Genomic DNA, 25,744 nt, shown 5'->3' with positions numbered 1-25,744 from the left:
AATGTTCTCTATTTGCACCTATTAACTCAGAGGTGGAAAGAGAGCTGCCTGTTGGCTGAATATGGCCTGTTGATTGGTTTTATTTTGGCAACTCAGAGTTTAAAATAAACAAGCAGATTTTTAAAACTCAGAAAATACTTTGATTTGCTTGCCAACATTTATAAAGTCAAGATTTTAAATACAAACCCAGATTTCTGTTTTTTCCTGATAATTTCTGGTTGCAGTGGGACCTAGGTTTCTATAAGGCTCATCTCAGCTATGGCTACAGAGATCACTGGTTCCACGGTTCACACACTCTTCAGGGTGACAGGCCCCACCTGGTCTATTTCAGCATTTACTTTGTGTGTGTGGCCCCTGTAGTCATTTCGGTGGGAGACCCTTGGACTTGGTTGATTAGTTAAGTTGACTGTCACTTGCATGGGGCACAGGAAACCTGGACCCAGAGCAGTAATTTCACAGACAATGAGAAGCCCTTTGGGAGGAAAGGGAAGTCTGAAGCATGGACTGAGAGTGAGGGAGGTTCAGGAGGAAGGTCCCACCCCAGGCCCTGGGTGATCACAAAGGTACCAGGCCAGGGCAGTAGGGCAGGCAGCCACCTGGAATGGAGCCCAGCAGCATCCAGGGGCGGTACCCAGGAAGGAGAACTGGCTTCCTTCTCGCTGACCTTGGGTCAGCCCCATGGGTGTATCGAAGTCCAGGTCTCAGCATGACCTCCTATTACCACAGGGAAGTCGAATCGATAATTCGTTAGTAAGGTAATATTTAACCTTCTATTTACAACTCTGATCATTTTGATGAAATTATCCTCAACCTCCTTAGCCATTAGAACCCATGAGTGAAGGACATGCCCCATGATATTTTAGATATTCATGGTCCTTGTATTTCACAACAGGGATTTCAGCTCTGTCAATATTTTCGTGCCCTAATAACTGTAATCAAAGCTTGAGTTGGTCATATGGTAATAAATAGTCGCCCATCTGGGACACGGCCCTGTAAAACACAGAACAGGAAACTCCACATCATATGGAAAGTTGTACTTTTAGTTTCATAACTCAACTTTTGCCTAACAAAGATAGCTCTCATTGAAACCGAGCCCTTAAAGCATAAGAAATACATTTAAATATTTTGTGAAAATCATGTCTTTGTATAAGATGTTTTCCTATATGTCATCTTTTTTGGGTATTACCATGATTCTCTGAGGTAGGCAAAGAGGTTATTATTATAACCAATTTATAACAAAGGAAACTGGAGTTCAGGAAAATTAAATGACTTTGTTCACATCGTGTAATTAGGTAAACAGAAACAACCGGCTCCAGAGGTTTCTGCTTCTAAATCCATGATTTATCTACTCTCTCTTGCTCTGTTGCCTCTGTATGTGCACGTGTGTGTGTGTGTATGCACATATAGTAAGACAGATGTAAGTCAGTGCAGAGAGGCAAAGTTTATTTTATTTAAGAAGAACTTTCAAAATGCTTGGTTTGGAAAATGGCACATGTTTGCCTATAGAATACGTATGGTACTTAAGTAAAAATTAGAGAGACACTTTATGAAAATATATAGGAAAATTCCATTTCAGTGAGGGGATAACAGTACACATAATTTTAATTTTTCCTATTGGATTCATGGCCTCTAATAATAAAGTGTTTTGATGAACTGGTTATAATAAGAAAATGTCCATAATGAATGATACTATACAGGTAGTGTTTTTCCTAATTGTTAAATATGTATTGGCTAGTCTCTATAAAATATGCTAAAGAAAACTCACAATTTCACAGCTCTATTATTTGGCTACGGGTAGCAGATATTCAAATAGTTCCATCAGGTTTCATATTTCACGTAAACCATCCCCTCTCCATCTTTTTTGTTGCTGTTACATTATCAAAACAAACTCAAAGCAAATAGAAGACACTAAACAGGTTAGTGGCTTGGGCCATGGCTCCCACGAAGAGGGACACGTGCCTGGTACCTCTGCCTTTCCCTCATTGAGATCAAGGTTCTATCTCTTTAACTTCCCAGTCCACTCCAGAGAGGTTGGGTGTCAGCTTTCTTTACTTTCTGTATTTTTCTTCTTTTGGTTTTTGGGGTTTTTTTTTGTCGATTGGAAATGTATTAGAAATATTCTAAAAAGCAAATTACATTTTAATTAATCTTTACTGCACCTATAGAATTGGTTATACAGTTTTAAGTATTTGACTGGTTTTAAATATTTTGAATCTTCAAAGTATTTGAAGGCGTGGAACTTTGTGTGAAGATGGAAACTATGGTGTATATGTCAGCAAAATATTATTCTTGTTTATAAAGAAGAGGTACTCACTTAGTATAAAAAATTACTTTGAGATGCCTGAAGTGTTTGTTTTCAATATTTTGTGAAAACAGGTTTTTAAAAAACAATTCGAGCCATTTTTATGAGACCTAGTGACCGTATTTTAACCAAGATTACAAAATAAAATTTTTTTTAAAAAAACCATTGGGGCCGGCCTGGTGGCACAGTGGTTAAGTGTGCATGTTCTGCTTCAGCAGCCTGGTGTTCGCTGGTTCGGATCCCAGGTGCGGACATGGCACTGCTTGACAAGCCATGGTGTGGTAGGCATCCCACATATAAAGTAGAGGAAGATGGGCATGGATGTTAGCTCAGGGCCAGCCTTCCTCAGCAAAAAAAAAAAAAAAAAAAGAGGAGGATTGGTGGCAGTTATCTCAGGGCTAATCTTCCTCAAAAAAAAAAAAAACCATAAACATCTCAAAACTTGAACTTATGTTATTTTCAGGAAAGTACTGTGTGTATTAGACAGCTGAACACTGAATCTCCTAACACAAGATCAGGGTTGGTTTGACCTGTGTAGGAGGTGTTCTTCATTCACTATGCCTCCTGACTGAATTCTGGCTTAGTTTTACCTTTAACGCTGTTTTCACGTTAGGAAATAAGCTACAGAATGTTAATGCTTCTCTCTTCCTCATCTTCAGGAAACCGGAAGCCTTTATGTGATCATTCCTTCAAATTAAGTCTACAAAGAAAACTTTATCAGACTGTCCAAACTCCTTTCTTTATCTGCTTCTTTATGTCTCCTCATATGAGTTTTCTTTTTTTTTTTTTGAGGAAGATTAGCTCTGAGCTAACATCTGCTGCTAATCCTCCTCTTTTTGCTGACGAAGACTGGCCCTAAGCTAACATCCGTGCCCACCTTCCTCCACTTTATACATGGGACGCCTACCACAGCATGGCTTGCCAAGCGGTGCCACGTCGGCACCCGGGATCCCAACTGGCGAACCCCAGGCCGCCGAAGCAGAACGTGCGCACTTAACCGCTGTGCGACGGGGCCGGCCTCATCCTCGTATGAATTTTAATAACGCCAGTTTTAGCATTTGTCCTTCCACTGTTTTTGAGTGCACTTTGAGAATTCCGAATTCTATGCCTTTGATCATGTTATTCCCACTTTTGAAATGTTCCCCCTCTGCCATTCAAATGGAAGCCCTACCTCTCCTTAAGATCCACCTCAAACCTCACTGTCCTCATTACATTTTCTGAGGGGAGGGCTTTCCTCTGAACTTCTATACAGCTCATGTCTAAATCACCATTTTGTCATTTAGCATTCATTATTCAACTATCGATTTTTAGGACACAAGGATAGAGTAGGCACAGATCTTTCAAGGAGCTTGTAACTTAACAGAGAGGATAGCCTATATTTTATGTAGTAAGAGGATCCTAATGAGAAATAGTGGAGTAGGAGATCCCATGAGGGAGAGGTCACATCTGATATATGGGAACGCTCTGAGGACAGTACTTGGTGCTTACCAGCTGTCAGAATAATTTTTAGGCCCTCTCTGTGTGGCTGAGGAGGGGGAAAGGGAATTAGGAAAGGCCTCATGGAAGAAGTGGCCTTGAGTCTTGATCAAAGAGGTAAAACCTGGCTGAGTAGAGAGGAGGGAAAAAAGAACTTTCCAGGCAGAGGAACTTAGTCTAGGCCAACAAGTCTCAAACGCTTTGGTCTCAGGACCCTTTACACTCTTAACATATATTGAGGACCCCCAGAAAGCTTTTATTTATGTAGATTGTATTCATCAATATTTACCTTAATAGAAATTAAAACTGAAAAGTTAAAAAAATTTAATTCGTTTAAAAATAAACAGTGATGAACTCATTACATATTAATGTTACTAACATTTTTGCTGAAAAAATAAGCAAAATTTTCAAAAACCAAAATATTTAATGAGAAGAGTGACATTCTTTTATCATTTTTGCCAATCTCTCTACTTTCCGGCTTGAATAAAGAAAGCTGGATTTCTTATCTGTTTGTGCATTCAATTTGCAATATCTCAGATCATGTAGCTTCTAGAAAACTCCATGGTACACACAGGAGAAATTTGAATGAAAAAAGCAAATGCATCTAAGTATTATTGTGGAAATAGTTTTTCCCTGGTGGATAGGATACACTGAGAGAGTCTCAGGGTGCCTGGACCACCTTGAGAACTGACAGCTTATGTGAAACACAGCTATCTCCTTTTATGGATGTTCTGCATTCTCTCTCTTTCTTCCTCTTTCCCTCTCTCGCATGTTAAATTAAAAGCTTCTTGAGAGCACAGACTGATAGGTGCTCAGTAAAATGAATGGCTGATGTTGATTTTGATGGTGAGTATGTGTATGTTCACATTTAAAACTATATGTATACACACACATATACATACAAGTATAAATAGATATATATATATATGCATATCTATCTATTGTGGTTTTTTTAGGGAGTAAAAGTTCAAGCACTATGAATACTGTTAAGTGATAAAGCAGGCTATTAATGATTTGCCTAGAGGTAGTAATACAGATGATGTTGGCAATAAAGCTAATTACTCTTTCTACAAAAGAAATTAGAAAAGGAAATCCATGTGCATAGACAGGATGGCAAATTGCCAGTTTCACTTGCAAATTTTAAATTCCTGGGGCTTTTGGTACCACTTTATCGTGTCCCTCTCCTGCCTGGTGACAGATGGCACCTGTGGTCAGATTTGCCTGTGAATCAAGCATACCTGGAAGACCAAGCCTTGAGGTCTGCCATTAGGAGTCCAAGTTCCTTAGCAATCTCACAAAAGAATTGCATCAGGAAGAGCTTAGCAGGTTCTTTCAGGAATCAGTATTAACATAGCATCCTCGGGGCTCTGAGAAAAAAATGAATTGTGCTCCAGCCCCGCATCCCTCCCTCAGAACGTGTCCTTGGGAGGCACGTCAGAACAGGGCCAAGTCCACGTGACCTCCTCCAGGGCAAGTCTTGACCAGACTTGATTGACTTCAACCCATACATTCAAGATGAAATTTAGCTGCAAAGAGAGTTCAAAAATCCTTTGGCATTTAAAACTAAGAATTTATATGTTAGACCTCCTGGGGATGATGTGTTTCATTTCTGTTTTGTAGATGGAAAGAATAGGTTGGTATGGATTGAAATGATCAGATGCATTGAATGAAACACCATAAACTCTCACATTTTTAAAGCTAGAGGAGTTCAGGGATTGCCTACTGAGTCCAACACTCTATTTTACAGAAGAAGCTGCTGAGACCAAAGGGTTAAGCAAATTGCCTGGAGACTGTGGGCTTTATCTCTTTGAGTCTCTGAGCTGAAGGTCATTTGTGTCCCATACGGTACACCAGCATAGTGAGTGGTTGAGTTTGGGCTTCTTGAGAACTGAGTGCTCATCTTCCTTAGGAGCTGCACCGTTTCCTATATTGAGAGCTTGTGCATAAAACGAGATATTGGGGACATGATCTCTGGCACCAAATGAGTGAAAAGAAGCTCTTTTGTTTTGCTCTTAAAGGGGCCACTATACTTCTGAGTGAGGCTTTGAGCTAGGCATCCAATAGCCCAGGGACTCCAGGCAGGTGGTTCTCAATCCTGGCTGCCCGTTCCAGTCAGTTCAACTGGTTACAAAATCCCAAGGCTCTGGCCCTCAAACCTGGATCAATTAAATCGGAGTGGGGATGGAGAGAGAAATTCAGCGTCATACCAGGTAATTCTCACCAGAGTAGAAAGCTCTACTCTATGTCTGCCTGTGGCTGCTCTTGGAACCTTGTTCTCCTCTTACTCTGAAGACAGAATTAAGCTGCCCACTACATCCTATAGCAGAGACAGAATCCCTTATAGGCCTTGCTTCAAAATTTCAAGAACTTGTTGATTTTGTTGGGGAGTGCCCATCAAGGCAAGTGGCCACTACCTCCAGCTTCGTGAGGACAAGTAACTCTATGACACGCAGCTTCCTGCTTGTCTGCACACTGCCCGCCACATCGCACGTCTGGCCTTCCATCAGCAAAAGTTTCACTACTGAAATCAGTGGGTGACCTTTCTCGTTTTTCATACACCCAGAGGAAAAGACGGTTTGCTATCGAGTAGGTTTGCTATCGAGCTTAATGTTTCTGCAAGACAAGATAATCTAGCAATGGAAGCCCCAGTGAGGAGCCTTTGCCTTTTCACTGTCCGCTGTAGGACGAGGTGGTTATTTTGTGAATGTTTTCAATATCTTTGTAACTCATTAAGAGGAGTACACACAAAATAGCCAAACACAATGTGTGGTCAGGCAGCTGTTATTTTCTCCCCACTTTTATTACAAAGGTGTTGGCAGCATAGACGGGGAGTAGGAGATTCTGAGCTGTAATGGCCAAAGTGCTAGCCCCTCCATGGAGGGATTGGGACCCGAGGCCTGTCACAGCAAGGCGCTGCCTCTTCCCCAGCATTTCAGGGAGTGGGAGCTGAATATATTCAACATCTGGAGAAACCTAGTGGGAGAAAAGAGAAGGAACAGACATGAAGCAAAAGATAAATAAAAAGCTTGAGGCAGAAAGGAGAAGCTGTGCGGTCTTGAGGCAGCCAGCTCTGGCCTCTTCTCCCCATCCTTGGCTCCTCCTGCGAGCTTCCTCCCACCCTTGGCCCCATCTCTCCCTAGCAACCCAGAGGAAGCTCCGATATCCTTGGCAGCCAGGACAGGTGCTAGGATCCAAACTGCCCAAGGCTGATCTTGCATTCGAATTATTCTAGTGAGGGAAAAGAAAACTCAGGCATCCCCACCCCCACCCCTTAAGCAAATTCAGTCCAAGGGCTCCAGAGGGAAAACCATGAAATTGAATATTGATGTAATAAATTCCATTTTAGGAAGTAATAATGTTGTTAGCAGAAACTGTAATTCTATTATATATATATATTTGCAAAATAGTAAAAAACCTGACTATATCAAATACTTAGTATGTTTATATATTTTTGATAATATTTTGTTATGAATTATTTATTTTGTTCAGATAAGTAGTAGGAGGGATCTTTAAAAGTTTAAAACATTTTGTGGAAGAAACAAATAAAAATGATAAAAGAATACTCATTATCTTTTTTCCTCCGTAAATGAGAAGACCACTGTGATCCTGTTTTAGTGGCAAACCATTTCAGTGCCACTTTTGAAGCAAATTTTAAGAACTTCTGGTGTAAGGGATAAACAGTTAGACTCTAAGAAAAACCCTACACTGTCTCAAGTTGAGATTCTGGTCAGTCCTCTGTTCCTGACAAGCCTTGTGGCTTTCAACCAGGTCTCAGCCCTGGTTCCTGTATGAAGAATGATGTCCACACCGCTGGTCCCTCCAACACGCTGGTGTTGTAAGATTCAAGCGAAATTGTCAGTGGCCTGGGAGGGAGGGGAGAGATTTAGTTATAAAGAAAATTGCCCAGCAAACGTGTTTGGTCGTAGAAAGGAAACCAGCTGTCAGAAAGGGAAACTGTGCTGCTGATCAGGAGCCAGAGCGACTGCCTCCGGAAGCTTGTCCCCTGAAGTGCCTGAGGAAAGAGCCTGAATTTCAGGCTTGAAGGGGAAGAGGCAGGCTTGGGAGGATCCCATATGTGGAGAAAACAACACTGGAGTGGTGAGAGAGGGAAGGACAAGAGCACAGGAGGAAGTTCCTCGTCCTCTGTCAGTTTTAATTACTTCCTCTACAGAGACTCAAGGAGGAAAGAAAGAAGGTCCAAGCTGGCAGGGGAGAGGAGAACCTTGAAGGTCAGGAGAACAAGATGTGTAAACAGACGCCATTGAGGGAAGAAGAGAGCAGAGCCCCATATCGAAATGCTGTGACACTGTTCACTAGAAGGTGCTCCAGTAAAATGCCTGAAATTAGAATGACTTTGACAGCTGCCCAAAGATAAGGATGCTGTGGTGGAAAGAGCTTGGACTGTGTTCCTGACAGACCTGGGTTTCAGCCCCAACTTCAGCATTTAATACCTATGAGACAGAGGACAAATTGCGTAAAGCAGCTCAGCCTCCTCATCTGCAAAATGGTGAGAAGAATAAATTCTCATAGATTTCATATGAAGTTTGTGATAATACATGCAAAGGACCTATCAAGATTCCTGCCACAGAGTGAGGGTTCAATAAGGAGCAGTTATTGTTGTCTTGGTTTGAGTGAAACGGTGACTATGGAGGTGACTTTAGGGCTGAACATCCCTGTAGGGAAGGACTCAGGATAGTTTCATGTGGAGCTATCTGAGTTTGTGGGCTGGGAGTCTGGAGAGTGCATGTTAAGATAAAGCACTCAGTTATTCTGCATGGGTGTTGGGGGAACTGACTGGCTAGGTACAGAATGCAGCCTGGGTGGTCTTCGCAGGCCACCAGCAGGGACACTGCAATAGCATGCAGCCCTCCTGCTACCTTGTGGACAAGTGGAAAGAGAGATGTGAAACCAAACCCCCAACGGCAGGCCATGAAAAGAAGCAGAGGCAGTGCATATGGGTCTGGCCCAAACCCCCATTGGCAGTCTGAGAGCTCACGAGAGCTGGTTGCAAAAATTAAAGAGAAATGGAGAGGACAGTGAAAGCAAAAATCCAGGAGAAAGAACAGTGTCTAGATCTTTCTAGGGATGGGACAGAAAAGGATTATAGAAATAAGCATGTGAGGAATGTGAAATCAGCAACTTCTGATCTTTCAGCTGTTAAAGGGTGATTTATGGTCTAAGGGAGTGAGGGTTGAAGACAGAGTTTTGCGAAAATGCTCAGCTATGACTGTCTCTGGAAGAGTCCAGGAGGCAGTCTGAGTTAGGAGTCCATGGGGATGAGGGCCCTTCAACATGCGGTGGTAACAGCCTCAGTGAGACACAAGAACACCAGGTCTGGGTTCCCAGCAGCCTTTAACTAGCTCGATGGCCCTCCTATAAGTCGTTCCATGCCTCTGGGCCTCAGTCTCCTGGCTATGCAATGAAGGAGTTGAACCAGAATGTCGATTCTAAACCTTTTACAAAACCCACACCTCCTTTTGAACAATGTAAGAATTTCTGCTGCTCTCCCTTCCCCAGTCTGAACAAATGGTCCTCTGAATAACTCCCAGCCATGGTTGAGAAGCCCCAACTAGATCATGCCCCAGGCCCCTTCCAAGGCTGATGTCGGGTTGTTCAATGAACGGAGGAGGACAATGATGAGAAAAGACAGGGTGAGAAGAGAAGCAGAGGGACTCAACATGAGTTCTGATGTGGATGCTGCTCTGGAAGAAATTGTCTAATGGCAAAAGCTCAAGTCAGGGTGGGAACAGTCAAACTCCCATCTCACAGCTAGCGGGCTGAAGGAGTGCAGCTGAGGGAGCCTGGAGCAGGAAGTGCCCCCTTGCACGTGGTTAATTCCACAAAGAGACTCTCCAGGGAAGCTCCCTGCTGCTCTCCAGCTCCAAGGAAGTAAGACCTTGAAAACTCTGTCTCCAGGTGTCCCTGGATATTCCAAATCACTATTGTTTCTAGACTATTTAAATGGGAAACCTGGACAATCTGTGACCAGCCTCTCGACTCTTTAATTGGTGATGCTTCTGGCCTCAGCTGTGTCCTCTTGTAAGTTCCTATGACTGCCCCTGTCCATTTCTCCCTTCAGCCTACTATGCACATGCAGCTCAATAAATTCTAGTAAAATGGGGGTTAAAGTGTAAAGAAAGAATATTGCCTAATGGTCAAAACCAAAACAGATTCTGGAGACGCACTGCTGCCTCAGTTCAAATACAAGCTTTCTAGCTGTGTGTCCTTGGCAAGCTTTTAACCTCTCTGTGCCTCATTTCCTCACTTGTAAAATGTGGTTAGTAATCCTCTCAACCTCATAGGATTGTGAGAAATAAATGAGTTAGTGAGTATAAAGTGCTTAGAAGAGTGCTTGGCACAGAGTAAGCACTACACAGTGTATTAGCCGTTATTATTTTCCAATTTCTCACATTTCCCCTAAATTACTTCCTGTCTCAGTATTCTTTCTTTCTTTTTTAGGCAAAAGGGAAAAATCTGAGGGCACGCGATAAAGCAACTGCAGAGAGTCAGTAGTAACAAACTTGAGAAATTTCCACTCTCTTTCTTTCCTCTTACTCCTGCCCCAATTTGGAAAGGACTGTTGGTCATTATTTTCCAATCACTTCTATGGATAATGCCATCACCTGTAATTACCTGATTTTTTTTCATTCCGAAAAGGAGTGCTGGTGAACTTAATGGAAGCCGGACATGGGAGAAGACTGCGGTGGGGAGCGAGGAGCTCTCGTCTTCTCCCACGTCTCTGTCTTCCTCCAGCCCTACCCCCACTTCTGGAGAGAATTTAAAACCACAAATACTCCCCTTTGGATTTTCAAGTTCAGGTTTAAATTTAAAGCTAATTTTCAGATTTAGTTTTTTAATTAATCTATTAAAATCTGATGGAGAAGGAAAGTAGTGAGCTTTTTTTATTGTTCTAAGCAGGAGGAGAGACCATAGCAAAGAAAACCACTTTGCAGGGTTTAAAAACCTTTATTTGTATGAATTGGAGGATCTGGAAGACAAAAGCTTTAAAGGAGAATGGAACGAACATTTCTGTATTCATAGGGCTTTGTTTGGCAATGGAGTGTTCTAGACCGGAAAGGAGGAGGGAAGGAAAGCAACACATTATCTTTCATTGTAATTGTGTTTTATACAGTATCTGTTAATGAAAAAATATTGGCAAATACTTTCCCAATAAGATATCCCAAAAGATAAACACAGGATTTAAAATTCAAGCCAATGAGCTAAAAATGTGTTCACCAAGGTTTTGTGTGTGTGTGTGTGGCTTGTTTTATTTTTTTCACTTTGTAACATCAAGGGATTTTTTTTCCCTATCAAGTCGTAAATACTTCCTGGCTGGATCCTTTCAACTTTGCAATTTGCCCTTAACTTTATGCAACCAGACCCAAAAGTCCCTCAACCAAGGGAAAGTCACCTAACCACACCCCAGAACAGGAAAAATAAAGAGATGTGTTATTGTGTGAGGCACTTTCTTTCAAGCCCTATGTCTGTTGCGATAAATCATTTCATTTATGCATCATGAGCTGGAGACAGTCATGGTACCTTGTTGACAGGAAGTTCTTTCACAAATGGGCTTTACTAGCTTAACTAACACCAAATCATATCACTCAGAACCCCACCTATAATCATTTTCTTTCATTCTTACCTGACCAGATGAGGGCGTGTGGGGTGGGGACCCTCTAAAGACAGCATGCTATTCGCCATGATTTCTGCCAGTCTAAAAGCAGACAGGAGAAATGGCATAAACATATCTTGGTGGCAGGAAGTTTCTTGTGACTTCTACACACTCTTGGCTACCTCTAGTATAACGCTGACCCTGTGCTATCTATTTATCTGTCAGGCTCCTCTCTTTGTCGTGAGCCCCCCGGAAACCTGGGGCCATGTCTTACTTACCTTTTATATCCTCAGTGCCTAGAATGTTGTTTGAACTTACTAAATGATTATGTTATGACTCTTTTATGTCCCATCTCATTCTACCAAAGAACTTGAGGTGCTCAATAGACATTCTTGTTGAATTAATAAATAGTTTTGAATCACATGGACTTGGATACCGAGAAAGCAGAAATCAGACCAGACACACCTTGATGACATGGCGGAGATGATTAATCTCCCAGCTGGGGGCGGGGGTGGGTGGGGAGAGAGCACTTGTGGAGTCATAGGGAGATGGAGGCCTCCCCAGCAGGAGGGTTTACTGCGATTCCCTCTTATCCCTGTTTCTGTAATTCCCCCTCTGACTCTACGTGGACCCAGACAGTTGTCTGGCACCATCCACGTCTGTTACACAACCAAAATGTGTTTTCTTGAAAGTTTTTGATTTCCCTTAGCAAATGGGTTTTGGCTTCCATAACTTGGGGGGAGAAAAGGAAGCCTCATGGAGGGCGATATGCTTGTATATAGAGGTAATCGTCACCAAGTGCCAGCATGGGGAGCCCCACCATCAAGATGAAGAAATGGAAGCCCTGAGGTAGTTGTCCTGCCCCAGATTAGACAGGGTGCGGGCCTCTGGGAGAGAACTGGCACTGCCCACATCTGCCTTACCAGCTGTTAGCATGGCCTCCTGTACCTCATTGTGTTTTGGAGAACTCTTTGCTATTGAACTAAAGATGTGGGATCCCCGGTCAGAAGGAACAATTCCCTGTGAATCAATATATTCCATCACTTGGCCCACAGGGAGAATGCTGGGTGGGACGCCACAGTTCCATGGTGGAGCCTAAGCGTCTTCTTCAACAAAGGATGAATTTAAGGGCGGCCACAGGAGAACAATGCTTCCTTTGTTGTGGAAAACCTCCTCTAATTTTTCTCTTGGTTGTGGTTGCTGCTCAGGCTGTTTGTTCACGCAAGTGTTTATAACATGCCTTTGCACTTTGTCAGGGCGAATTGGCCTTCCATCCTGCCATTTTGCAACCTTACTTCTGACTGTATCTCCTGGATCCTAATAATAGACATTGTGGCCACCACCTGTATTTAAAGTCATTGCCTCATGGGTTTCACTCTAATGCTATACTTCCCGGTGTCATAGTCACAGATCTTGATAGGCACACACCTCCCTAACTACATGCAAATATGTCATTAGAAAAAACCAAAACAACTTGCTTCTCCATGAAAAGCTCGTGACTGACACTCCACGAGGTATAATGTTGACAAACCTGTTCATCTTCCCTAACTGTGAATTTGGTGGATTTCCACTACCTGAATCACCAGAGAGTCTGAAGGAAAGTATTTTCTGTTATTGTTCAGCTTATGCATGAAATGTGCTGTAAGTGTATAGTCACATCACACCAACTGGATTCGGTCACAGGGACTATCATTGGGGCAATCTTGCCCTACAGGTAACTGACACATGTCTTTTTCAGAACGAGTACCTATTTACACAGCTGATACCTGACTTGTAACACACACTATACTCTTGAATAATAGAAATGAAGATGGGGAAAGCCCTAAGCAATACAATACCAAGAGCACTCTGGGATGCTTGGCTATGGGCATTATATTTCCCTCGCCCTTTATAAGTTTCATGATCCAAGTTGCTTAATCTTTTTTGGTTTATTTGGTTCATCTGTAAAATAGGGATTATAATAATACATTACTTGCCTCGAGACAGCCTGCTTGATGATGATCTTTTAAGGTTCCTCAAGATCTCATTCTGAGTCATATTGTTATGTCACCAGTACAGAGATTCCCTGCAGGTTTGTTTTTGAACTGATTCACATAAATGGATCTTTCATTGACACTGAGATTAAGTGTAGTTGAACACAAGGAGCCTCCACTTCGTTATCTTCCAGTCTTGCTTCTGTTTGGTAACAGATCAGGAAGCGTTGGATGGTTATATATCACAAACAAGGAATGATCAGATAAGCTCTCATGTCAAGATTGTCGGGTTTAAAATTTAGTCCAGTGATCTAAGTTAGATGGTCTTAACCAATTCAGAGTGATCTTATCCTGATCCAAATTGTTGTGCAGGTTAGTGGAAGTTGCAAACATTCTCTTTGGACTGGGTTCTAACATATATGGGATCGGAGATCTTCAAACCATACTGTCCACTCTCCTTGTGTCTGTTTAGGGTTAAGTAGCTATCTAATTGTAACTTGCTTTCAGCCCAGCTGGGTAAGTGGCTTTAAAAGTCTTTTAGAGATGGAGACTTGAAAACAATAACAACCATAAGAAATGACTGTTGGGGATATATTTTAATGATCATCTGCAAATGGTTACTACATAGTACTTGTCATTAACAAACTGAATTACCCACAGTCTTCCGTGCTAGATGTGCTGTATTTCCTGCATGTACATCTGTTTTTATCACAGCTTGACATCATTTTTAAAACATCTGGATCCTGATAAAGGAGATTTGAATGCAAAAGAATTCTACAGAAGGTGAAACAACAACTTTCTCCCCTCTTAATGTTCTCCTTCCCTCTCTTGAATGCTCCCCAGACTGTGGAAGGAGAGACAAACCCAGACCCGTACACCCCATGCTCCCTACCGTGGAACCCCCATCCCCGGCACACACACTCCTTTTGCTTTCTACATCCTATTTGTCCACTGAGTTAAGTTTATGTCTCACTTCCTCTAGCTTTGAGTTTTTCCAAACTTTATCACAGCCCAATACACACATGCACAAACACTTTGTACGTTATGTTAAACAAATACTTAAAGAATACCCAGTATGTCCCAGGCACTGTTGTAAGTACCTTCAAAATATTAACCCATTAAATCCTCATAATCCTATATGGTAGGAACGATTATCCCCACTTCACAGGTGAGGAAACTGAGTAGCCAAAAGTTTAGTAAGTTCCCCAAAGTCAATGCTAGTAAATGGCAGAACCCAATATGAACCTAGGCACAGATTGTCCTCTGGTCTATTCTATTTCTTCACACAAATGTTGGTCAGGATCCGCTAAGTTCTTTTGATGTCATTTTATGTCACTTACTATGTCGTTTAATGACATTTAGTTCCATTTATGTCACTAACATCTTCTATTCCTCATACACTATAGTCTGACAGCACAGAATAAGTTGTCTATATCACTAATTTGGCCCTTGTCAATGCTATTATTATTTATCTTTTTGTATATTTAACAAGGAGACTTTGCTAAAGACTGTGCAACTCAGACTTTTGGTCATATAATGTCAGTTGTTAAACGATTGTTCTTTCCAGGCTTCAGAGCCAGAACACACCCTTATGGATGAGGGTGATGATTATCTTAAAAGGAATGGATATGTTCACTGTCGGTCATTCTGTGGAGGACCTAATATCGAGGCAGAGGATGAAACCTCAGAGACGAAGGTCTTGGTTTGGGATGGAGGTGTGGATGCTTCCTCTTTCTGAGCTAGGGATGTATTTGGTTTAGACTCTGAGGTATGAAGAAGCTTGGAGTAGGTCCTGTGGTGGAGAGGAGCTCTCCCTGGCTTTGTGGTGGTCATTGGAAGTGAAACAGGAAATCAGACAGTGAGAGACCAGGAGGTGAAACTGGGTTGTAGGTTAGCTTAGTAGGCAAACTGGTATAAGGGAGTATATTCCTGTGATGGAGTCCCCAGTATATTCTTTAGTATGGTCCTTGTGTTCCATGTTGGCAGAGGGCTGCCCTCTACCTGGCCATTCACAGACCTGGGTTGCTTCCTGGATGTGAGTCCATTGCCATCCCTTAGGACATCTCTTGGTTCTCAAAGTGCATGGTTCCACAGAGTCAAAGTTATTCAAATAACAATACTAGGACGTTGTTTCCTTTTTTTGCTCTTGTTCTCCCATAAGTGTACAATAGCATTTTCCAGAGTCTGCCTGATAGGTGATATTACAACAAATTGAATGCAGAAGTGGATATGAGAATCTTGCCATCTGCTGTTAAGCCCAACTTTAAAGAGATTTGCAAAAAATGTGAAACAGTCCCATCTCCTCACTAAGTTTATTTCTCTGGAAATATAGTTACTACTAATATTAATGTAAAATGTTTAAGATATTAATAAAATATGTTATTAATACTAACATGTAATGGTTTTATTATTTTTAATGAATTAATACATATATTTTAAATTCTCAGTTTTAATTTCTAATAGAATAAATATCACTAGATATAACTCATATGAACAAAAACTTACTCCATCATTAATTATTTTTAAAAGTGCCAAGTGGTCCTGAGACCAAGAGGTTTTAAAACCTCTGTGTTAGAGCATAGCCAAATCTGGTTCGCTGCCATGAGTGGATTGAAGAAGGCAAGAAGAAGGAGACAAGGGTTCTCTTGTACTTGTGTCTCTCTATAAAGCTCCTTGTGCTTTCCAACATCATGGTGGCTGGGTTCCAGAAAGAAAGATCCCAAAAGTGAGTATGCCAAGAAGACAAGGCCCAGTGTGCAACCATTTATCAAGCCTCTGTACTCACAGGACCACGCCCAGAATCAGTGCGGAAGGGAAATACACAAAGGCACGAATACTGCAAGGTGTGGTTCATTGGGTGCCACCAAAGTAATAGTCTGCTTCAAGTGGATTTAGAACAAGAACTATAATTTTATTTTTATAATAAGAGGCTGGAGTGTTCTGAGCCATAGGGATTATAAATCATATGTTGTGTAATATATATTCCATATTTTCCTCATGAAAAATTGGACATATGATTGAACAAATAAATTTTTCCCTGATATATCAATTAATTCTTATGAAAAACTTCTAAAATAATAGCAATTAAATTATTTAATCGATCAATTTTCTTACAAAGAGTAAAGTGACCAGAAATTGGGTTCTTCCAGGAAAAGTCATGAATTCTGTTTCCCTGATTAGACAGTAGCATGGACTTTGTCTCATACTTTTTTCCAACACTCAGGGTTTAGGGGGTTACAGTAAGACTCCAGGAAGATTTGAAGATAAGTTTAAGATAAGTTGACCTTGTGAAATAGAAACTAGCAAAAATCAATACCTAAGGGATGTGATCAGCCAAGTGGTTGGGTATTTGTGAAGGTGTTGCTGATTAGGGTGTATCTACTGAATCCCATGATGGAGACTAGAACATTTGCCAAATCCAATTCAGGTGACTAGCCTATTCTGTAAAATAAGACTGGAATATGTGTGATCATAAAAATGCAAGTTACAATTGCTTAACAGTGTGATGACAAATATGACTACAGCAATAATGCTTTGTAAGACTGATTCTAAGGGAAATGAAGGATAAAAAATTGTTCCCACAATGAAATACTGTAAGTATCAGTTACTTCTTCCTTTTTATTGCTGAATAGTACTCAAGTGTATTGATGGAACACAATTTGTTTATCCACTTACAAGTTGAAGGACTTTGGGTTGTTTCCAGGTTTTTTTGGTGATTATGAATAAAGCTGCTATAAACATTTGTCTTTGTGTGGACATATGTTTTCATTTTTTGAGGGGTAAACACCTAGGAATGGGATTATGAAGTTGTATGGCGAGTATATGTTTACCTTTACAAGAAACCAGCACTTGATTTTGTCAGTTTAACAAAGGTTAGCCATTCTAATAGTTGTGTGATGATATCTCATTGTTTTAATTGGCATTTCCTTAATGATAAAGGATTTTGAGCATTTTTTGTGCTTATTTCCCATCCATATATTTTCTTTGGTGAACTGTCTGTTCAAATCTTTTACCTATTTTTAAAATTGGGTTGTTTGTATTTTTTATTATTAAGTTTTGAGAATTCTTTATAAATTCTGGATGGAAGTTCTTTAGCAGATATGTGCTGCAAATATTTTCTCCAAGTCTGTGGCTTATATTTTGATTTTTTTAAAGTGTCTTTTAAATTTTGAGGAAGTCCAATTTATTAATTTTTTTCTTTTGTGGATCTTGCTTTTTGTGTCCTGTCTGAGAAATATGTGCTTGTCCCAAAGTCACAAAAGTTTTCTCCTATTTTTTTTCTAGACATTTTATAGTTTTAGATTTTACATTTAGGTCTATGATCTATTAAGAATATAATTTTTGTATGTGGTGTCATGTATGGGTTGGGGGTCATTTTTTTCCACATATAGATGTTCCATCACCATTTGTTGAAAAGACTAAACTTTCTGCATTTAGTTGCTTTGTCATCTTTGTTGAAAATGAATTGACCCACTGAGTGGATCTATTTATGGACTCTATCCTACTTCATTAACCTATATGTCTATCCTTTTGCCAATGTCACACTGTGTTGATTATGGTAACTTTATAGTAAATCTTAAAATCAGGTTGTATATGATCCTCCAACTTGTCTTCTTTTTCCAGATTGTTTTGGCTATTATAAATCTTTTTCACTTGTATGCTATTTAAGTTGCTTCTTCTGATCCTCAAGTTTCTCACCTTAAAAATATGGATGATAATCATACCTACACCATAGAGTTATTGGAAAGCTTTAGTTTTGGTTGTTATTATTATTATTATTTTTTTTGGTGAGGAAAATTGGCCCTGAGCTAACATCTGTTACCAATGTTTCTCTTTTTGCTTGAGGAAGATTGTTGCTGTGCTAACATCTGTTCCAATCTTCCTCTGTTTTGTATGTGGGACACCACCACAGCATGGCTTGATGAGTGGTGCATAAGTCTGTGCCCAGGATCCAAACCTGCAAACCCCAGGCTACCAAAGTGGAGCAGGCAAACTTAACCACTATGCCACTGTGCCAGCCCCTAGAAAGGATTAATTTTTGTAAATCATTTAGTAAGGTGCCTGGCACATATCAATCTTTCAATAACTTTAGATATCATTTTCATTCTGTAATTTGCATGGCAACTTTTCTACCATTCATCTGAAACCTTGTACCTTGCTTTATTCTGAAATATGCCTAGACCTGCTGCAATTTTTTGTAGAGGTTCACTCATTGTAAAAAATATTTTAGAATAACACTTTGTCTAGTTGAGGAATTAAAATAAAAATTTGAAAAGGATTATCTTGACAAGGAAAGATTTCTTGTGTATCAAGTTTTTGTGAGAAATGATACTGGAAAACAACAAAGATTAATAGAAGATACAATTGACATGCTAAGTGGAGGAAGAAAAAGCATACAGATCAGGAGGAAGACTCTGTTTGAAGTCGGACCTCAATAAACTTGTGTCTTGACTTACAACTTCCTAGCTATGAAATCTTGAATGCACTGTCTTATAGTCTGTTTTCTCATCTACATAGAGTCTCACAGTATTTGTGGTGAAGATAAGTGAGCTGATAGCTGTGAAAGTACTTTGTAAAGTGTAAAATGCTAAACCCATGGTTCCCAAACCATGCACCAATGTGCCCTGGGGTGCTGCAAAGAAGTCATAAGGGCTCCGGGGCTTATTTTAAATTTTCTTAGAAAACACAGTAACATCTGTTGAACACTGCATGAATCATTGTAATGTTGTTTGGCCCTAACTACTTAATAAATAAAAATGCTAGGTATGCATTTTGGTGTAGGGCCCTGTGAAAAAAACTATTGAGTCATTAAGCATACTGTGAATGAGAAAGTTGGGAAGCTCTGTGATAAACATCCATTTCATGAAGGCTTGTAGGTGCTGGGCGCTTGGGTCTGACATAAATGTGAGTTATTTATTATTTTTTGTGATGTTGTCCCTTCATAATCTTTGATGTGCATTTTTGGTGTAAAGAGTCTTAAAACCCATCTCAGGAAACATTATCAGAAGTATTAGAACAAACTTGTAGCATCGTCAGGTATATAAATGACCTTGCGAACAGCCACTCCCAGCCTCCTTACCCTCTCCTCACAGAGTGATCTTATGTGCTGAGTGCCCTACATATATTAACTTAGTCTCTGCTACATCTCGAGAGGGACATTTTTAACACCCTTTTACAGTCGAAGAAATAGGTCGAAGAGGTTAAGGGACTAAGCCAAAGTCACATAGCTAAGCAATGGATGTTTGACCCCACTCCCTTTGTGCCTTCATATCACCTGCTTAGAAAGCCAAGGATTGCAGGAGAGGGAATCCTAAATGATGGAGGCAATCCAGTATATTTCTAAATCTATCTATGTTATTTTTAAAGTCTCACTTTGATCTTTGTTTGAGGAAAAATGCTTGTTGAGGTTAGATGGAGCTTACCTACAATCATTTTGAATTCTTAGTTTTGAACACATGATCATGTGTTCCTACAGCCAAAACTTGGCTCTACCAAAATCTGTGTGTTGTAGACCCAAGAAACTATAAAAACCCAATGTTTGTAAGTGTGAAATGTTACACAAATTTTTTTTAATATATAAAAAACAAAAAGAGGGATAAGATGCCCAAATAAAAAATTCAATCTCCTTTTTACAAAGAAAAATAATGATTTCATGATGTGGTGAGTTGCCATCATTACCAGAGGACATATGGTTTCATAAACACAATTGGTGAACTAAGAATGCTTGTTCAAACGTTTTGGCCGTGCAGCTTTCCAATGCTGTAGTGACTGGTCGATAAGGAGAGGCAGAACTTGCCAGGACTCGAATCCTCCTCCATTTTGTGCTATCAGCCAAGGAACTCCATGGTCTGCCTGTGCTGACCTATGCCTCCTGCCTCATCACTTGGGTACCCTCTCTGGATACCCTCCAGCTGTACTTACCCACCTACAGTTCTTCCCACCAACATCTGCTGTTAGGTTTCTGGTGCTTTCACTCTTCTTTTTGTTCAGGGCCAGTGCTGTCCAATAAAACTTTCTGTAACGATGTTCAGTATGGTAAACACTAGCCACACGTAGATATTGAGCACTTGAAATGTGGCTAGTGTGGCTGAGAAACTAAAATTTGTATTTTATTGATTTTTAATTAACTTAAATATCTACAAGTGGGTAGTGGCTACGGTACTAGACAGCACAGTTCAGATGATATCCCCCTTCTCGTCTTCCCCCCCCACTTCTAAATCGCTATTTTCAGGTCACCTCCTACTCATTTCTCAATTTAAGAGTCGGTCTTCTGGGAAGTCTTCCCTGACCTGGCTGCAGCTTCTCCCTCTAAGCACCACTGCTCCACCAGACAGGGAGCACTGTGGGGTTTTTGGACTGTTCTTGAATCTCCAAGTATCCGGCACGCTGCATTATAGCTGATCAATCTATTCTTGTGGATTGAATAGGATTGGAGTCTGTGAGCCTTTAGTTGTAAGATTCTATGACCAAGTAGGAGAGAGACTGTGGAATGTTCCACTGATACCATCAATGAATAAAGGAGTTAACTGATTTTACCAGGGGTAACTTCAGACCCACCTAGAGAATAAGTGTCATTAGATGTCACTCTTTAAAATGATCATATTGGAGGCTACAATTTCTCTTCATATCCTTGAAGAACTTAACATAGCACTGTGCATTACTTTGCCCAGCTCTTGGCTCCTTGTTGCCAGTGTGGTCTAATTTTTATAGAGCTAAAAGCAAATGTTCCAGGAGGTGGCAAACCAATATCTCAGGTTGGGAGAAATTAAAGAAGTCCCTTAGGTAGTTTACCTGGGTGTCCCAAGCTCCTGGCTTCCTCTCTGTATCTCTGGAGATGAGAATTGAATAAGCTGACCATCCTCCCCAAGGCAAGTCCAGAAACTTACATAAAGGAGTAGTTGTGTGTGGTTTTGTACCATCTCCCATGACTATCCAGGCCTATTTTTTTTTTTACTTGGTTATAACAATATAACCCATTTTCTTTTTTTCTTCTCTTTTTGTTTCCCTGAGAATCTTTAGAAATATGAACTCTTTGACCCTTTTATCCAAAAGACTTCATGTTGGCCATTTAATACCAATATGAATTTCTAAATGGACTGTCAAGATAGTAGCAAAGCCCATTCAAAATATTAAAAGAAAAATATTTTTCCAAAACAAATAATGATAATAAGTAATATTTATAAAATTCTTAACACCTTCTTTATCAGATTGGGCATCTTACCACTGTTCATCTCACTTTATGTACTTGGGGTGGCAAGGAGGAAATTTTTATGCCTTAGAAGCTTAGCATATGGTTTGTTAATATATGGGACACAAATTCAAACAGTATGCCACAACACTTAGCATTTGGTGAGATGTTCTTATGCTTAAATCTTTGGTTTGGACTCCTGACACCCCATTAAAGTCATGTATATTTAGTTTATGAGTAGTCTTAAGTTAAAAAAATCGTAAGTTGCCCTTTTTTCCCCCATGAAAAATAGCATATCCAGACATTTGAAAGTCTTTGAATGGTTTCATTTAGCATCAAAGCATTTTCACTTAAAAATGTTAACATTCAAATTAGTCACATAGCAAGTGGATGACAAAAGATGCAACAGCAATCTTGTTCAAGGAATGAACAGTTTCGAGTTAACCAAGTTGAGCAAGATGTACTGGAATGAAGTTGACAGTTGATTCTAGACTTCGAGTGGAGGTACTGGGACATACAGGTGACATTGTCATTGGCTCTTTGAGTCATCCAGGTCACACAGGAGAAAAACTGGCCTAGCAGCATGTCCCAAGTGACTCAATCTGGTGGTAGGTTTTAGTCAGGGGAGTGATTCTTTGATTGGAAATGTCACCAACGAAAAAATCAGCTTCCAATGGCATCAGCTGGACAATTAACTGATTTCATTGATTGTTTACTATCATTATTTGCTAATTCACTCAAGTCTAATCTATTCCTTTAACTTTTAAAAATTTTTGTTGCCTACCATGAATTATGCATTGAGTGGAAGATTAATTTATTCATTCATGTATTCATTCAGTGAGCAAATATTTACTGAGCTTTTGCTGTCAGCCAGGCATTATTTTATGCATTGGGACTAAACCAGTGATTAAAATTAAGTCTTTCCCTTTATGGAGTTTACATTCTTGCAGGGGCAGAGAGACAATAAACAAATGAACAAATAGACACTTAGAGCATGTGTAGTGTTCTTCTGTGCTAAGAAGAAAATAAAGTGGTTAATAGGATAGAAAGTGATTGGGGCAGGGATTAGTTTTCTATTCGGGATGGCCAAGAAAGGTCTCTCTGATTAGGTGATGTTTGAGCACAGACCTGAGGAGGAAAGGGTCTAAGTCAAATGGATTATCTGAAGAAAGATTTTTCTAGGCAGGAGGAACAGCAAACGCAAAAGATGCGTAGCAAAGAGTGGACTTAGAGTATGTTAGGAGTAGAAAGGAGACCAATGAGATTAGAGAAGACTAAGGGGACATGGGACAAGACTGCAAGCAGAGAAACAAGAAACTTGCAGTGGCCCAGCTGAGATGGCCAAGTGAGCAAGGCCACTGGTAGGAGATAGATGTTTGCAGAGGTAGCCAGGGCCAGATCATTCCCTCTGAGGAAATGGAAAGCCCCCAAAGTTTTTGAATAGAAGATCCCTCTGACATGTTTTGAGTAGTAGTTCCTCTGGGTTCTGTGAGAGAAGAGGATGCTGGGACAAGGATGAAATCAAAGAAAGCAGTTGGGAGGCTGTTACAATAACCCAGAGACTATGCTAGCTTGGATTAGGGTTATAGTGGCGAGAGGTGAGAAGTAGTTGGGTGTTGGGTATATTTTGAAGATGAGGCCTTCAAGATTTGCTGAAGGATCAGATCTGAGATATACTAGAAAGAGTGAAGTCAAGGACCACTTGAAGGTTTTGGCCTGAGCAACTGGCAAGATAGAGCTGCCTTTTGCTGAGATGAATTAGATCAAAGCAGGTAAAGGTTTTATTTTGGGGAGGAGTTGTAAATATTTTAAGTTTGGGGTTCCTATTAGATGACCAGATGGAGATGTCTAGTTGGAAGACAGACGTACGAGTCTGGACAGTAGGTGGATGGTCACTGTTGGAAATATAAAAATTGGGAGCCATAAGTTATAGACAGTATATAAAGCCATGGGACTAGAAGATATCACTGAAGGAGTGAACATGGATGGAAGACAAATGGACTGAGAACTGAACTCTAGAAAGGACAACAAAGGAGTTTGAGAAGAGCTGGTCAATGAGGTGAGTAGAGACCAAAAGAGAGGGTGCCCTGGAAGCCAATTGAAGAAGGTAAAGAAGAAGGGAGGGATCAACCATGGCAAATGCTGCTGAGAGCACAAGTCAGAAGGAGGCTGAAGATTAATCATTAGGTTTGCCAGTATGGAGGCTACTACTCATTGTGTTGAGAAGTTTTTACGAAGAGTGAACACAGAAGGTGGTTTTGAAGAGCTGTCTTGTAGAGTAGAATAAAGAAATAGGGCAGTAGGCTGGTCCTGTATGTGCCAGTGTGTGGGTATTTGTATGTGGTGATCAAGATATATAGCAATCAAAGGAAGTTTTCATCCTGGCACATTTTGATGCTTACAGTTATGGGCAGTGATCATTTAAAGAGAGATTGCAGTTGAGATTGAGACCATCATTAATTGTGCTCTGTGAAAGAGGAAGGTGACTGGAGAAAAGTGTCTTCAAGAATGATGTAATCACTAATTTCTCTTTGCTTCTACTACTTTTCATTGAACGACTGTGATAAACCATTATTTCATTTTGCCTTGTATAACGTAACCACAGCACACATTTTTAAAAATGTTGACTATGTACAGGAAATGTACTGGTTTATTTTACTTAATTCTTACAATAATTATATGGAGTATCTATTCTTATTTTCCTCTTTTACAGAAGAGGAAACTGAGGCTTGAATAGGTTATTGGTTGTGCCCAAGATCATACAAATGGGGTTTGTGCTCAGATGGTTTTGACCACAGAATCTGAATTCTTGACCACTACGTGTTTACTTCCTCCTCTGCTTGTAACTGCCTTGAGATGGGACTTGAACTTTTGTGTATTATTTATACATTATTTGTTCATGTTGCTATGTGCACTAGTAGCTTCCTGTTCCTAAAGCCACCTCTTATTCTTGCTGGCTTGCTCATGAGATAGATCATGTGTTTCTTGAGTTATCTCAAGAGAAAGGTGTAACAGGTTGAGTACAGTGACATAAGCTTCAAAACTCTCATTAATCCCCAATGAACCTGAGTTATTTAAAAGCTTGATTAGAGAAATAAAAGGATATAGTGAGGAAAGTCTTTGTGTTTTCTATAATAAATGAAAGAGACAAAATATACTAACTGGTCTTATCTATGCACCAATGAAACAAGAGGTTGCAGGAAAACAGTATAAGCATATAAGGAAATAAGTAATACTAAATCAAAACATGATGCAATACAGTGTTACGAATGTCCTGCTTATAGGAAAAATGAGACTTCTCTTCATTCTATTCAGTAGGTACAACTTGTCTATCTTCAGAAAGAAACTGAAGGCACCATAAAGCAATGAAGTTGGCTACAGGTGTTCCTTTGGATTCACCAAATCCAGACAGGAGGGTCACAATAGAAAGAGAGAAAATCCACTTCTATAACTATTGCTTTCAGCTCTGCAAAGTAGCTGATCCTTAGAACTTTCTGTCTTCTGCTAGTTAGATGAATCTTTCTTGAAGTTGTGGTTGGTCTAAAAACACGTCTATGTACATTTCATCTGTAAGTGGGGAAGGAATAAAAGAGCTGAAAATGGAGGATATTGTATTTGTCTTGATTTCTTTCTGCTCACTGTCACTTATGAGATTACATAAGGTTAAGTAAAAGTTTTATTCTAAAGGCATCTCCAAATTATAGTGAATAAACAGTTTGAATCTCTTGATGGGAAGGTATCAGAGCAGGGCACAATGACTTATCTAATCAATGAGAAAATGTGTTACTACTCTTTATTCAGATGCTATGGGAACGGATTGCTGAGTGGTTTCTCAAATATTTATAAATTAATCATTGGATTACATACCCTGTCCTTGTTCCAGAGACTCTTTGGGTCTTGTTTTGAACATGATGCTTTTGTTCTTTGTGAATTAGAGTCTTGGCAGCTGAAAATCTGCAGATTTTTAGAATACAAAAAGCCTCATGTTGTTAAAATTACTGACGAGATTGTAGTTCTCTAATTTCTTACAATATTGAATACTATTGTTTATGAGCTTTTGTAGGATCTGGATTAGGCTGAGCTGTGAACTAACTGCTTCAAGATTCTGAAGCTTATGCATCTCACTTCTTTGAAATCCTTAGCACTCTGGTGTGGTCTCTTCCTCTCCTCATTACCAAGGAAGCAGGTACGAG

Source organism: Equus przewalskii, chromosome 9, assembly GCF_037783145.1.
Source record: "Equus przewalskii isolate Varuska chromosome 9, EquPr2, whole genome shotgun sequence".
Lineage (NCBI taxonomy): Eukaryota > Metazoa > Chordata > Mammalia > Perissodactyla > Equidae > Equus > Equus przewalskii.
This window is presented reverse-complemented; position numbering follows the sequence as displayed.